The sequence below is a fragment of the Pezoporus wallicus genome, unplaced genomic scaffold, assembly GCF_028554395.1.
Source record: "Pezoporus wallicus isolate ANWC-B61680 ecotype Strahan unplaced genomic scaffold, APGP_CSIRO_Pwel_v1 contig_2871, whole genome shotgun sequence".
Lineage (NCBI taxonomy): Eukaryota > Metazoa > Chordata > Aves > Psittaciformes > Psittacidae > Pezoporus > Pezoporus wallicus.
This window is the reverse complement of record NW_026640775.1, coordinates 2,041,637-2,058,593: the sequence shown is the minus strand read 5'-3', so window position 1 is coordinate 2,058,593 and position 16,957 is coordinate 2,041,637.

Sequence of the window (16,957 nt, the reverse complement as noted above, 5' to 3'; positions counted from 1 at the left end):
GGTCCCGAGATCTCTACTACAAGAAACAGGGTAAATAAGCATGCTCTAAACTCTTTTTTCTGTGGCTAGACTTTTCTGTCCCCCAAGCTAGTTTCCCTAGTAATGTCACTGACACCTCTACCCAACACCACCAGAACACCAGTATCAGCAGTGTAAACATACCTGCTCTAATAATGTGCTTGCAGAACCACATACTCTACAAACAAAAAATTCATCTTGCTTGAAGTATGGCTCTGTAACACCATTTCTGTATTCTTATAATGGCCCAAAACACTCCCATCTCACATAGAGATACAGTTCTCATATCTATAGACAGATACAAGAACTGTATTCACACCAGCTCAGTTCTGTGCAACAGGATAGCCAGACATGTCAGGCATCATTTCCAGGCTGAGTGGCCAGCTTCTCAGCTGTTTCCAGCTCTCTCCTGTCACTTCCAAATCTGATACTTGCTTGGAAAGTGCTTGACCTGAGTCCCATAGATTTCTGTGCCCTCCTCCTGTGAAAGACAAGAGGAGAAAAAGAAGGATTTAAGTGTGTATGAAGATAGGTTGTTCCTCAAATGAAGCTTTTACAACAGCAGAGGCATCAGTGACAGCTTTCTCCAGCAGATTTGTTAGCAGCTAATAAGAGAGGGTTGAGGAGCCAGCACCGCTGCCTTTATGTGGTTGAAAAGGCAATCAACATCTGATGAGGGAACAGAGACTGCAACCCAGGCTGTGGTTATCTAGTGCTCATAAAATCTTTGGCTTGCTAGAGAGCTGCTGACCAAACAGTGAGAGCTATGAACACCACTCCACACACCAGCACTGTTAAAAATCTAAGTGCTAAAACTTAGCTACTGTGCCTGTAAGTACATATCCTGGGCTTCAAGAGACCCAGCAGCTTCAAAAATTGGTTCCCTGGGTTAATTGAGGGTCTGGTTTCCTGACTTGTCCACCAAACAATGTGGGGAAATTCCTTATAATGCTTTACCCTGTGGTCCCAGCCGTGAGATGTGCCAGTGAGGTAGGTTGGATGGAGGTGGGTGAGGCAGAGCCATGGTATTTGCCTGCAGAGCACTAAATTACTGCAGTATCATCATCTGACAAAAATATAAAGAGATGCTCTTCTGTAACAATGAAGGGGAAGTGGATAATTGCACCACAGGGACAACTCTGGGATCCAGCCATTTGTAGTTAATCAGAGTTATTCGTCTGTTTGGTAAACTTTTATTTCTTTTGTAACAAGAGGAAAAATTGACTAAGGATGCAGCCAGGAGATACAGTAAACACACCAGCCTGGGAGGCCTGTGAATGCAAGCTAAGGAGCGTGCAGAAGGAATAATATAGCAAGCTTGTTTTCAGGTGGAAATGCTGAGTGCAGGAAGTCTGCTGCTCTTCATGTCGAGACTGGTCAATGCATCTCTCACTGTGTCCCTGAGATGGAGTGCATTTTAATAGGCTTGGCTTCCATAGTGAGCAGCTTAATGCTGCACCTGACGGATGGTGCTTTGCTGTAATGCTGGCAGCTCCTGCCAGGGCAGCATCTTGCTGAGGTAGAACTGTGGTGTCAGCAGCAGAGAAGGGGCCAGCTCAAGGTGTCCATCTCTCTTCCACACACACACAGAGCCTGTCTTCTGAAAGCATTAGGGAAATGGAGAAGAGCAGCAAAGACCTACTTAACAGGTAGACGCGGCTAGTGCTATAGCTTTAACCCTCTGCAGCCTAGCTTTTACAATTAGAGTTTCAACTTTAATGAGGACGATGGTGGAAATCGGCCTCCTCTGTCCACATGGACATTTGCAGGAGTGGCTGAAATCAGGACAAAGCCAAAAGCAGATGTGGTGCTAGAGTCTCCATCTGCCTTGCAGGCTATCACAGCCAGTTCCCCAGTTTGGCCCATTCTTACCTAGAGCACTCTCTAATCTGTGGTGGAGTTCCTTCAGCAGTAATCTGCTGTATCATGCCAGGAATAATATTTCCTCGTTACCATGTCAGAGGGTCTCCATGGACCCAAGGGAATAAGCCTCCGCTGAGAAAGGAGGAGGGACTGTTGATCCAGCATGTGGGATTCATGACCTGCAGTGTGAATCACAGGAGTGTGAAAGACCACTGATCTCTCCTGCCTGCTGGGCAGCACATGCACTGTTTATTTCCCTTTCCCAGAACTGAACTTCTTTGCTACAGGAACTTGGAGGGGAAAATGCTTGGAAATAGCAGAGAAATGCAAGAGTTGCCAGGTTAACCATCTTTTGATTTCTTATCATAGAGAGGTTTATGAAATACTTCTAGCCATCTAGGAAGCCCAGACCAATGGTCTTATGATTGTTATTATGGGGAAGGGGGGGGGAAGTAAATCAATCTTGGTCATATAATCAGAGACCTGCAGCCTCACTCAAAATTATTTATTATTCTCATTTCCTGAGGAAACAAGCCTTATAAAATTATCCTCTGTCTGCTGCTTCCCAGAGCACAAGTCTGATGAAGTGACAGGACAAGAGGAAATGGCCTTAAGCTGCGGTTTAGACTGGATATTAGGAAAAATTTCTTCACAAAGAGAGTGCTCAGGCATTGGAACAGGCTACACAGGGAATAGTGGAATCACTGTCCCTCGAAGCATTCAAAACCATGTAGATGAAGCCCTCAGTGACATGGTTTAGTGATGGACTTGGCAGTCCTGAGGTAAAGGCTGGATTTGGTAACCTTAAAGGTCTTTTCCAATCTAGATGATTCTATGATTCCCCACTTCCTTCCTTTCATAGTTTTAAGTCATCACCTAATTTCACCTTAAATTCAGTTTAATGTTTCAGAGGTAGGAGACTCCTATGCCTTTGTAAGAGCTGGAGGTAGATAAAGGGATCCAAATCAATCACGGAAGGAAAGGTTTCAGTGAGCTGTACAGTTACCTGGTTTACTCAGCCTGCCCATGCAGGTCTGCCGCAGAACAATCTTCCTTCTGCCTAGCAGCCGAACTAGGGCCATGGGAAGAGCATGTGAGTCCCATGATGCAGTCAAAGGGGTGGGCAGGCTATGGGGAGTCCTGAAATCAATGACATTGTATAGTAATTAGGAAGACAGGAAGTTAGGGGGGATGCATATGAGCAGGGGTACAAATGCAGGTGAAACAGAGCTTTACTAATCCTGTTGCTCAGAGCATATTTGTGGTGGTATCAGCTGCACTAGCTGCATTCCAATGATCGGAGCACAGGCTAACAGACAGCCACTACCCGAAAGAATTGCCCCCTGCCAAAAGGTTGCCTGCCGTTCTTGTGGAGTCATTTAGGCCTTCTTCCAGTGCAGAGCTTAAGCTTATCACTGATCAAAATAAATTCAATGGCTTCAGCTGGGCTGTTTCCCAAATCAGGCGCAAGGTTGCATATCTTGTTGAATCAAAGACTTGCAGAGCGAAGTGAGTATTGAGGTGGCATTGTGGTAATTACCCTGCACAGGCATAAGTGGCCATTAAACCTATTTGGATGCCTTCGGTAGCAAATCAAGCCTGTGTAGTTAAATAGCATGTTGATAGTTCTAGTAACAATTTAGGGAAGTACAGGGCAATATTGCAGATAATGAGGCAATCTTATCTACTTGTCAAAAGTAAAACCTGAAAATTTAAAGGGTCCTATTGTATTTTGCCTGAAAGAAAAAAAGAGCTAGAAGAGACTTGATTGAGGTATTCATAATTATATGAGAAATAGTGAAAATTAATCAGTCTGTGCTTTTCATATTGTCACATAATGCAAGAACAAGGCGACCCTTAAAATGTAAATTAATAAGCGGTACATTTAGCGTTCAAATGTATTTAGTGAATCATGTTACAATTACAGTGTGTATAAATAATCCACCAATTTCCATAAAACTATCTGATAAAATTCACCATAACAATAGTTCATTTCCCAGTTCACTTTTCATTATTAGAAATCCTTTAGAAACCCAAGGGAAGCTGTGGGCTGGGGATTGTAAATGGCTGCACATTTAGAACAAATCCAATTGGTGGACTGACTTCTGCAGCATGTTATCCCCTTCAGAAATTCACAGCCCTAGGAAGTTAAGGACACAAATGCAAAGGCCAGTTAAAACAAAGGGGAAAAACACCTCACACTGGATAATTTTATAACCCTTAGTAACATTTGTGTCTATACAAGCTAAGATAATTATAATGGTAATCATATCTTGTGCTTCAGAGCCTAAAGTGATTGTCTGCAGAGGCCAGGGAAGTCTTGGAGAGTTTCCATTGAAAGAAGGATTAGAAATGCTTAAGATTATTTAATTTGGTCATATTGGACATAGCAGAAAGAAGGTACCTATTTCCCTTTTTGAAAGCTTTTCCTTTCTCCTTTCTGAATCAGTTTCTTCCCTGTGGATTTACTTGTAAACTGGTATCACTGTTGGCATCTTCACTTTCTTTTTTTTTGCCTTTCCCACCCAGTTTGTGCCTGAATCTTGCTGTTTTCCCCCTGAATCTTGTCTGTTTCCCTGTGTCTCAGCCCATTCCTCTCTTGTGCTTGTTTAGTACATTCCCAGGAATATCACCCCTTCAGAGTGAAAAGCCTGTCCTTGCATCTAGTGTCCTCAACCAGACTTCATTAGCAATCCCTGCTCTGACTTTATTTCTCCCCAAGTGGCATCAGCCTGTCTCTTCTTTTTGCATGCAAGTTGCTCTCTCCATCATTGCAGCCTTTTCCAACCAACTTCTCCAAACTGTCAGTATTTCTGTATCCCAGTTTTCCCACAAAGGCCCATAGAAATCATGATACTAGTATCAAGCAGGACAGTCTTCTTTTACAGATCATCTACTGTTTAAAAACTAAAGGAAGCGAATGAAAAATCAGAAATGCCTCATGTTGCCCATTAAGCATTGCAAGTGTTGCTCTCCTGCTGTTTCACACCTTCATTGCACAATGATTGCATGTTGTGCCAGATTCAGATAACCTCTCACAGAGAACTTTAGATGTCTCCACAAAGTGAGGTCTCCACTGATTTTAGTGAACCAACATGTGTAGTAACAGGTACGAGAGAATGTCAGAAATCAGCCTGAGGTGAAGAAGACATGGTCGTGCTCCACACTTGTGAAGAAACAAGAGACAAAAGATACGGTGTCCTTCTATTACTCTGCTCACAGCAACACAGTGAAGAATAACTGACAAGAAAGGGCTGGTATTTCCCTCCCCATGCAAGGAAGATGGAAGTATAGACAGAAATTATATTGCTTTCTGTCACACAATATCCAGGTTTTCTGAGCCTGTTGCAGAAGGTGCTACTGAACGGAAATGCCTGCCTCTGGCTACTCCCTTGCTAGAAACAACAACCAGGTGGTGTCTTTCTGAGGTTGTGTATAGCAAGACAGCGGAGCAAGCCATGAGCACACAGGTCCCTTTGAGCCGTTTGCTTTCTGTCTATGACAATGGCTTTTAGCTAAGGTTTCAGATGAGCTTAAAGGATCAATTCTGCATTTAGGAGCAGAAGAGCTGTTGATGGGCCTGAATCACACTTAATGCACTTAAACCCTCTGAAGAGGAGCCTGGGCACACACTGAGATGCTGAGCATGCCTAGGGCTTCTCCTCTGTAGGCTGTGATGTCAGGCTCTTCATGCAGACGTGGATGATGAGCAGTGATGGTCTGGGAAGAGAGCAGGGGTCACGGCTTAGCTGACAGTATGTACATAGCCTGGTGTGTTGCCAAACTCTTGGTCTGCTCCTACACGCATCACTCCTGTGCTATAGTTTATGCCAAAGCCGGGACTTTGAGCTAGTTCACTTTAGGACACTTCAGAAGAAAGAAAATGATAATCTGAGAACTAAAGGCAGCAATGATAAAGGCGTAGAGAGTTATGAATAGCAAAAGGAAGGCCAAGAAAGTACTGCTAGTCAGCCTTTTTGGTAATAAAATACAAAGTGGCAGCCATGGAATGAAATTACAAAGCAACACACGGTGAGTGGATGAAACGTAATGTTGTTTACAAAAGGTATAATTAAACCATGATATTCACTGCTCCAGAGATTGAGAGGGATGGCTCTCCAGGTTTAAGAAATGATTCAGCATTTATATAAATAAAAAGAACATCTGCGAGGACACTAGCTAAATACAATTACAAGGGCTATCAATCATGCCTCAGGACATGGTTACCTGCTGAGATCAGAAAGAAATTTCTTCATGGTATAGCACTAAAAAGTAAAATGCATTATTGGGCATTGATGGGTATTGGATACCTTATTAGATGGGCCTTTAATCTGTTCCACTATGCAATTCTTTTGTTCCTTCATATCGCAAATCAGTGAAGCATTTAGGTATGTGCTTGAATTCCATTTTGAAATCAATAGGACTTAAAAATGTTCATAAATGTAAGTAAGTGCACAATTAAGTGCTTTCCAGAATAGATATATAAATTTTTAGATATATTGAAGTGTTTTTTGGTTCAGGAGTGACTTTTCAGTGCCCAAATCACACATGCAGAAACAGTAAAACTTACTGTAACTTATATGTTATCAACTAAATTTGTAGAAACTCTGTACAACATGCTGCCAGTTTTAAAAGACTTCCACTTTTCATTTCAAAAGCCCATGAATTTGTGACTATAGATCTACAGTTCATTGCACAGATATTTCAATATGCATATAGACATAATCACACTGGTCTAAAATCTTTTCTGGGCTTTCTTTGGTGTGTATAAAATGAGCTTTGCCATCTGCTATAGTCTCCTCCCTTGTATGTGTGCACTACTGGTTCATCTTGCAGTTCTAGGTAAGGTGGCAGCCACACATTGCAGATATCTTTGAAGACTTAAGTAAGTTTCACGTTTCGCTTTAAACTTTGAAGCCCATTCATTTTTTATCATCCTTTCTTTTTAGAGGAGATATCACTCAATCCCAACAGTCTTTCAGGGTCAGCAGCAGAGTTCTGAATACAGGGGAAACACAGTGCTGATCTGATCTCTCTACAGAATTGGGACATAGTAGATGCTCCCCATGTTGCAAGGGGTTTCACCTGGAGAAGGTCATATGGAAGTATAAAGAGAAGCTTGAGTATTCTTCACAGTCCTTCTCACCATTGCTGGCAGGTGGTTAAAGGGTTTGTCACATACACAAGACCACTGATGTGGCTGGAGGATAGATGTTACCAAAATCCCAAGTTCTTGCAGCCTATAGTGCTACTCAGTTAAAAGGGTACTTAAAATACCATAACAGTAGGAGAGATTCCCCTCCTGTGGGTCTGTCTTCTCTGTCTTCCTCACTGGACAAATTGCTTCTTGCAGAGGGGCTGTGGCGACTCACTGGGGGTGTCTGGGTGAGTTTCAGTGATGTGCAACAGGCAGTAATTCTTCCTTCCAGTGCTGAATGTTCAGCCTGAGCAGAGCTCGTAGGGATCTACATGCTGAGATCAAGGGAACATTTCCAATGACTCATGGAGGAGCTGGAACCAGGCCTTTATGGAGTGCTAAATAATTAAATCAGACCTCATGTAGAGGTGAAATAGAGCTCTAACACTTAAGAATCAGCACTTAATAGCACATGGAAAGACATAGTTTACAGACCTATGCTAATAAAGAAAACTATAAATCAAGGGATTTTTTTTCTCAAACAGCTCTTTTTTTCCCCTCATAATCAAACATAAAAGTAAAGATGTTGTCTGCTGTAATCAGACATACATCTTGAGTTGCTATTTGCTTCCAGCTTCATTTGAGATAAAATTGAAACTACTTAGTTTAAATTCACCATCTTAGATACCTATAAAAGACTGACTTGCTGGAAGTGCTAAGCAGATGCTCTCTGGAAATCTGTTCTACTTAACTCATTTCTAGTTTCATGTTAAGAAGGTACCCAACCTGGTGCCTGAGCAACCAGGTAAACTTCTATGATGAAAAAACTGCCTTGGTAGATGAGGAAAGAGTAGTGGGTATTGTCTACCTAGACTTCAGCAAGGCTTTCAACACTATATCCCATAAGATCCTCATAGGGAAGCCAATGGAAGTATATGCTGGATGAGCAGGCAGTGAGGTGGACTGAAAACTGACTGAATGGCTGGGCCCAGAGGGTGCTAATCAGTGGCACAAAGTTGTGCTGAAAGCCAGTAACCATTGGTGTCCCGAGGAATCAATACTGGGCTGATCCTGTTTTACTTCTCCATTAACGATCTGAATGATGAGGAGGAGTGTACCCTCAGCAAGTCTGCAGGTGACACAAAACTGTGAAGCGTGGCTGGTATACCAGGGAGTTGTGCTTCCATCCAGAGAGATCTCGTCAGGCTGGAGAAATGGTCTGGCAGGAGCCTCATGAAGTTCTACAAGGGATCCTAGGCACCAGTAACTCCTGGGGGTGGCCTGGCTGGAAAGCAGTGTGGTAGAAAAGGACCTGGGGGTCCTGATGGACATCAAGTTGAACAGCAGTGCGTCCTTGCAGCAAAGAAGGTCAATGGTATCTTGGGCTGCATTAGGAGGAATGTTGCCAGAAGGCCAAGGGAGGTGATCCTTCTACTCAGCACTGTTGAGGATACACCTAGACTGCTGGGTCCAATTCTGGGACATGGACACAGTGCACTGTGTCCCTTGAAGTTCACTAAGATGATTAAAGGACTGGAGCATCCCACATACGAAGAAAGGCTGAGAGAGTTTGGACTGTTCAGTCTGGAGAAGAGAAAATTCAAGGGGGAAATCTCATCAATGTGTATAATTTCCTGACGGGAGGGTGCAAAGAAGATGGAGCCAGGCTCTTTTCACTGGTACCCAGTGACGGAACAAGGTACAATGGGCACAGACTGAAGAATGGAAGGGTCCCTCTGAACACCAGAGAACACTTTTTACTGAGAGGGTGACTGAGAACTGATATAGGTTGCCCAGGGAGCCTGTGGAGTCTCCATCCTTGGAAATATCCATGAAATCATCTGGGCATAGTCCTGGGAAACCTGCTCTCGGTGGCACTGCTTGAGTAAGGGGGTCACTAGACAAAATGACATCCAGAGGTCACTTCCAATCCAGCCATTCTGTGATAACCAAAAGCCACAGGCACAATTGCATGTCTTGGCCTAAGTTATTCTGTTTAAGCCACCAAAGAGGGGGTTAAAACCCTGCTAAAGTAGTTTCCATGTACTGAAAGATTCCCTTTATCCTTTGGGAAGCTCTAGTAATAGTATGCTAGGAGCTCACTTGCACATGTAATGCTCTTAGCAATGTGTTCTAGCTCAGGATTTCCTGAACTTCTAAACCATTAGCATTTCTCAAAGGATAGTATGTACACTTATGATTTCCTTTAACATGGGGTTTATCAAAATGTGTACTCAGTGCTTCTGCAGCATTCACATTTCTGCATCTCCACTCTGCTCCTATCAGACAGATCTCTACACCTCTTTTCTCCTCAGCTCTCATTTTGTGAAAGGGTAGCAGAAGTTCAGCACTCTCTGAGTTAACACTCAACACAAGTGAAAATCTTTATCTCACAGTGTGTGGGACAAATTGGATTTGAAACAGCTACACAGGGTCATCAATTCTTCAAATGGACATAGCACGAGTCTCCCATAAACTGAAACAGAGTCGGTGCTGCAGATCCATCTGGAGAGGTTATTATTAGGGAATTGGGGGTGTTTTCAAATGCAGGGATGTAATTTATCATGACTAGGTTTTGTTAGCAGGGAATTTAGACAGTTTTTGTTACTGCAACCTAGTAAGTCATTTTATCAGCATATTTATTTCCTTGGCTGCTGACACCTCCGCAAACCTCATACCCTTTTAGTATCACATGGCAGGAAAACAACTGACAAATAAAGAGAAATCATCGGTTGTGAACTCACTGAAATAGCATATTCCCTCTGGAAAGCTTGAATAATGCAGTTCAGTAACAAAGCTTAGTCCATTAAAGGTATATAGGCCTCTTGCTCTCTCTCATCATATACTGTATATAGAAGGGAGAATCTGTAACCAAGGGAATACATCATGAAATCCTACCCAGCTACCTAGCCACAGGGGAAACTGGCAGCAGTGCTTCTGGATACAGAGCAGGCAAGCATCCTAAGAGGAAGCCCAGGGTAAATGACAGCAGAGCTAAACCTCCCTGCTTTACTCCTTTCCCAGATACTAGAAGACTTGCACAGATATTTACCCTAGTCAGACTTCTAGATCTCTGCATTACATGGAGTCACAAGCAGCTGCTCACTCCCCTTAGAAAAACCAGCTCCAATTAGGACTTGCAAGATCAATTTATCCTGGTTTAGCTCATCTCTGCTATTGCTAAATAATGAATCATTTATTTGGCAAGTACTTCACATTTTTTCTTGTCCCTCCATCTCCAACCACAAACACAAACAGAAGGGCAATAAAAAGTGCATTTACCTGTGACTCTCAGGGATTGCTACTTGCCGTGAGAGTCAATGTATTTTGCTTCTATTAGACTAGCACAGAAGCAGATTCCAGGGTTTAAGAGCATCAAGGAAAAGTAACATGAACCCAGAATAGCCAAATCTCCGATTGGGAGACCATATATGGAAAACTGCAAGCTTTTTTTTTCAGTTGCTATAATGAACAAAAGCAGTCTTAGGAAGGGAAACCACAGCCCACAGTGGAAGGACTTTGTAAATCAGAAACAACTTCTCAAATTGTTCCTAAAAGCTATGAGAAAACTGTGCGAGTACAGAAGGGATCTTCCATTTCCTCTCATAACCACAATGAAGTTAGCATAAGGAAGCCATGCCCTACCCCACACAGAAACAGCTTGGCAGGACAGCCACAAGGTCAGAAGAGGGTGAATACCTATTCCAAGAACAGGGCCAGATTTAGTTGGATACGTATAAGGAGGTGGCTGTACCTGGCCATGTATCAGGCACAGCTATCCTTCCCGCCCCTTTAATCTCTCCCCATGTGCTGCAGGCTCTTGTAGGACCAGATGAAAATTTTCCACTTTTCCACATATTTTTGTACTGGGAAAATCACAGTTTGGGTTGGTTTAGTTTAATGAGACAGTGTGGGCAGAAAGTGAATGCTTTCTTTGAGTTTTATATTTCATAGGTCAATCAAACTCCAGCAAACTAAAAGGCTGGCAAGAAGAAATCAGTGAGCTGGGGGAGATAATTTTGTAATTTTGATTACTGAAATGGAAAGGAAAATATTGCCAAGGGGAATAAGTGACTTTTTTTTATTTTATTTTTCATTTACTTTATTTTTTATAAATTCCTAGGAAAATCCTCATTTCTGGAAAGCTAGTCTTTGGAAGGAGAAACAGAAGTACTTTTACAGCCAGCACATCTGCTATCTTACGTTCTCTCTGATCGCACATGCAGGCGGCAAGAGGGACAAGCCTGGACAGCTGGGGAATACCCCTGAAGGTCATTGTCACAAATGATCAACTTTCTGAACCTTTCTTTGGTACTTATAAGCAAAAAAGGAAAGGAGCTACTGAAAGACAGTCCCTGTCCATTCTTGTCAGGATCAGTCAGGACACAACAGCAACATGGTCTCAATAAATCAGTATAGAAAAATGATCTGCCACCTTTGTTAAGAAGCCCTAAATCCAACAAACCAGTGAGGTCTCAAATACTGAAAGTTATTTTGCAAAGGGTGAAAGATTTACAGAGTCCCAAAGAGCACTCAAGTCCCTCTCTACTGTCCCTTCATTCAACTTTCCCACAAAACCAAAATCCAGGGGCTGATGGGTATGCATATGTTGTCAGTATATACACACTGTGAACAGTCTAATCTGCAGGCTACATTGCTTTCCTAATGTCTAAAAGGTCAAAAAGAAAAGCCAAAAGGAAACTCAGCCTGGAAAAGACATGACATCTTTCTGCTCCTGCAGAACCAGCCCTTTCATCTCCACTCTAAGGCTACTTGTACAAAGACTAGAACTGTATCAGAAAGGTACCTGTTTCTTTCAAGCAGCACGTCGGATGTAAAAGCAGGTTAAGTATTTCCATTGGTCAAAGCCTCACAGTGATTATAACCAGCAAGGAGAAAAGCTCTTCTTAGCCTCAAAACAGACAAAGAAGAATGTTTCCAAACATTGCACCAAGCCCTTTCTTCTTGGCCTGAACATTGCTCTGTAGAAAGCAGTGAATAGTTGAAGGAGCCCTTCTGGCTGCCAGACCCCCTGTGAGGTTGGGTCAGCTGCAGGTATTCTAGTTCAACACTAGATTTAACTTGTTCAGCTTGGTTGAATTCAATGAACTTACTGTTGGTTTTACACCAGCAAAAGCAGAGTCGGAGGTAGTGTGAAAGAAATCAGCAATAATAGGAAGTGACTGCTCAACCTGCCATTCAGTGGGCTTCTACAAACCAATGACAGGAATGCTCTAGTATAGTTAACAAAGCCATTTATTCCTGATCATACAGTACTAGTTAAACTGTAATAGTAGGTATTCATAAATAAGCAATTATTTCTTGCTGTGCTTTACAAAAGGCTTGCTTTTCCTTCCAGGTTGAGAGCTGACCAGTCAGAAATTCGTGATTCTCATGATTAGGCTCTGACACTCTTGGTATTATTTCAGTTTTAAGGAAGGCATCTGAGATAAAACTAAAGGATGGCCAGAGAAGAACAGGAAACAATTGGACTGTATAGTTTATATCCACCTGCCAAAGTAAAAGCTAACCTTGAGCCAGCCTTATTTGTCTTTTCAAACCATTTTGTGTCAGAGAGCAGGACTCGTGTCATTGCACAGAACCCCTGCAAGGAACAAACAGGAGAATTCATGTTCCCCGTGTGGCAGGTACGGGAAAGGGTGATACAGGGTTTGTGACAGCTTCCCTCATCCCTGGGAATTCGCAGTACAGTTTTGTATCAGTTCAAAGTGAAAACTAAGAACAGTAGGAGAGGCAGAGCTAGAAAAAAGCCTTGGCTTTGGGTGCCTATATCTGAAGCCAGGATATTGTCCTAGCAGTATATTTACCATGTTCATAATTAAACCCCTAAGTGCCAGCTGAACTAGAAATCATGCTGTGTGGTGCCTCTCCTACCATCTGAATGACTGTTAGACAGTTGGCACTGCTTTGACACAAAAATGCAGTCCATCATAGGCCCATTCATCTGTCATCTGTTGCCTGCTTGTCTCTTTTCCCATTTAGTTGTGTATAAGATGAAATGCTTTCCTCCTGCTGCTTGTCTGGGTTTTTTTGCACTTCATTTTCTTTGCTGGTTTTTATGTACTTACAATGAAATAGCCACATAGAGTCACATTGCCAGACATAATAGCGGATTGAAGCTATATTGACTTAAGATATATACAGCCATTTTAATATTTTTTCCTTTCTCTTTCTCATTACAAATCTGAAATGAACATATCAATTAGTCTCTTCCCCCCTCCCTTCACTTTAAATAACTAGTGGGAGAGCAGGGGAAAACTTACCAGTCATTGTTACATGTTCATTACTGTGACATATTAAGGAGAGAGCCAAAGTAATGATAGAGTAATACAGCCAAAGAAAATTACCTGTATTATATTGTCACAGGTGATTGAGACACAGTCACATGTATACAAAACCACATAAACTGTTTAAAGAGCAAGTAATTATGGGGCCAAGGGACAAAGAGTTTTAGATAAACACTCTCCTGAATTATTTACGGTAACACTGTGGAAGATTCTTTTTTCCTGAAAATAATTCAAAAAAGTAGCCACAAATCAGGCTATTTGCAGAGCTGCTCTGCAGTAACAAGTGAGTATGTATATATTTCTGTGCTGGACTATGTCAGAACTGTCTGACCCACTCTGGCTGTTCTCATTTTGTCTATTTTTCCCCTCAGTGATGAGGAAAATAAAATAAATGTTTATCTCGTAATTTAACTTCTATCTGACCCTCTTGATTTGCAAGGACAAAAAACTCCCAAACCTTGGAATATTGCCTTCTGCCCTTCATCTGTGTTTTTGCATAACACATGACAGATCCTGAAGCCTTCTATGAAACCCTCTGCCTTTCAGACAGTGAAAATGATAAAGAAACTTTTGAGATCTAGAGTATCCATGATTCATCATGAGTCATGCTGCCTTCATTTCAGAGTACCCTAAACATGAAAGTTAAACTCATCTTTTGTTTCTTTAAGGAAATATCTGGGACTGGGTGTGCAAATACTTTCAGGCATCAGAAGACTTAAAAATAACGCTTAACAGGATCTTTAAGAGTTCCTGATGTGGTTATGCACAGGATTCATATCACAGACACATAAATATCAGGCACCTAATTTAAGCATGTCCTCCAGTTCCTTCTGCAATCAGTGGAACCAGAGGACTCCAACAGAGGACCATTCTGTCCGCCAAATGAAAAGGGAGAAGAATGTCTGTCCCATAACCTGAGATGCCCATATTTTTCTGAGGTTAAGTGGGATGAATCCCACCTCAATGGCAGGTCTGTGAGAATGCCTGCCCCTCAGCCACTCTGAACCACAGCAGCTCTGAAGCAGCAGTGCCTCTGCCCATGTGTAAATCAGGTGCTTGCACTAATCTTGCACTACCACATATCACCCTGCGTGGGATAAGTTTTGGGAAGAAACAGGAAATGCCCAGTAGATGTGCACTATGGAATGATGCAGTAGCGTCAGTGTGCAGCTCCCATCTGGCCAAAGCCAGTCCTAAGCAAAATATTTCTTCATAAACCAGTCTTTGCTATCTCTGGTTTGCTCCCCCCGCCTCACAGAACCAGTAGCACTAGAGGCCTCTATCCTGGTGCCTGGGGGGCACCTGAGCAGGCAGACCTTTGACAAACCTCAGTGGGCATCTGGATGGGCACCTCCTGCTCCTGACAACCACAGCTGGACATCCCTTGTGTCAAGCTCATCATGGTGCATATTCTTTTCTCTCCAGCCTCTTCACTTGTTTCTGGAATTGTAGCTCTGCAAAATAACCAGAGTATCCTCTGGACAAAAGTAAAGTAACTCAGGAAAAAGGAAAATAATTAGGCTCATGCACAAGTGACTCCTGCATGTTCATTTTGCTATGGGCACTGATTCTCTGGGGTAAATCTGTGTATAAAGATGAAGATGCTATCTCTTAGAGATACTCTGACACAAGGTTCATCAAAGCTTGAAAAACCACCTTATTGATACCAAAACTCATCAGACCGCATGCCAAACCCCCACTGGCTCTTACCCAGATTCCAAGCTACCTGAGGAATTACTAGTTTCAAAGCTTCTTCAGATCTTGTCATCTGCATCTAGCTCACCACTTCTGTAGGTAAGATTCACGGCTCCTCACAAGAGATGGGAATTGACCCAGGGTTCCCTGTCCTATTTTAATAGTGCAAATTGTTCATGGCTGTAATGAGAGCTTGTTGGGAGTGGGTTTTTTTTTTTGCTATTAAGTATATTGAACTGAAAAATCATCAGAAACTATTTTTTGTTTGTTTTTGAAACAAAAAATGCAAGTTAAAAAGATTATTTAAAACTTTTCAGTGAAGGAATACAGTCACAACACCAGGGCTACATAAGAGACAGGGCAGTCAAAATCAGTTCAAGATATGTAAAACTTATTAAAGTGAAACATTTCTCTCTCGGTTGAACTACTTTTTGTGTATGGGGAAGGATTCTCGCTATGAACATTTTCAAGAGATTGAGCTCCCTATTTCTGCTTAGGTTAGGAAAAAATCTGAAATGTCAAAAAGTATTACGGGATTTGAAGGGTTTCCCATTCACATCATTAAAGAGAAAAAAGCAGAACTGATTTGCTCATACTTAATTTTAACAACATAAACTCCCACCTGCTCTGACTAGACCACTGGCATGGTGATTTTACCTGTTATTATTACACAGTTAAATTTTCCCAAACTGGTATTTAACACTCTACATGTCTCCTTGCTAATGATCTTGATTAAATGTCCTCTGAGAGTTCCTTGCATTCACATTGACACTACCTGTGATACAATATTTCAGGCGGTCAAAATATGCCTTTACAAAAGTGTAAAAGGACAAATCTGTGCCTATGTGAAAGAATAACAAGCTTTTGACATTCACAGATTATAAAAATAAAAAAATAAAAAAATAAAAAGAAAAACCTCTCTAGGGCTTGTCTAACAAGCCTAATTCAACAGCTGAAACAAGTGCTCTGTGAAGGGAGCTGTGTTCATTACAGCGTTAGTTCATTAGAGGTGAGGTGGCAACTCTTCTGCCACCCGCAGCTGAATCACGCCCCACAGCCTGCAAGTATAGTATGCAATTGCTCACTCCTCTGCCTCTTCACTGATGAAGCAGACATGCTGACATTTGAGGCTGGGCATCCATTAATGCAAAGAAGGGCAGCTCTGCTCCACTTCAAGATGCAGTGGAGCCGAGCTCCTTTTGCCATCTCACTCCTCTTCTGCCTGGCCCATGTGTGTTAACCTGATTCCGTATTTTTGGCATAACTCAAACACAATTCTTCAGTGGTCCACATCCTCCTGGCCCAATGGTACCCCACAATGGCTGCTTGAACAACTGTACAGGTGCTGATCTGGAGCAAACTGGTGTGGTCCTCCTTCTCCTGCTCCTGACTGCTAGCCTGTCGCATAGGATCTGAGCTGCTTAAGCACTCTTTAACCCTTTAGAGAGGCTGAAAGTGCACAGTCACATTCCTATTTATTACCCAGTTTCTGATATTTTGCAAGCAGTATTAGAAACACCACTTTCAAGGGTTTCTTGATGCTTCCCTTGTTAAGTCTTTATTTTCGGCTTTCACTCGCTTCAACTGTGCAAATGTTTCCCATGTGGGATTATATCTCAGGATAAGCACATGCATTTTTTAAGTTTTAACAAAAATGCATGAAAAAATCCCTGAATCACAGAATCACAGAATCCTAAGGGTTGGAAGGGACCTCAAAAGATCATCTAGTCCAACCCTCCTGCAAGAGCAGGTAACCTAGAGTACATCACACAGGAACTTGTCCAGGTGGGTCTTGAGTATCTCCAACGTAGGGGACTCCACAACCCCCCTGGGCAACCTGTTCCAGTGCTCTGTCACTCTCACAGTAAAGAAATTTTTCCTGATGTTCACATGGAACCTCCTATGCTCCAGTTTACACCCATTGCCCCTTGTCCTA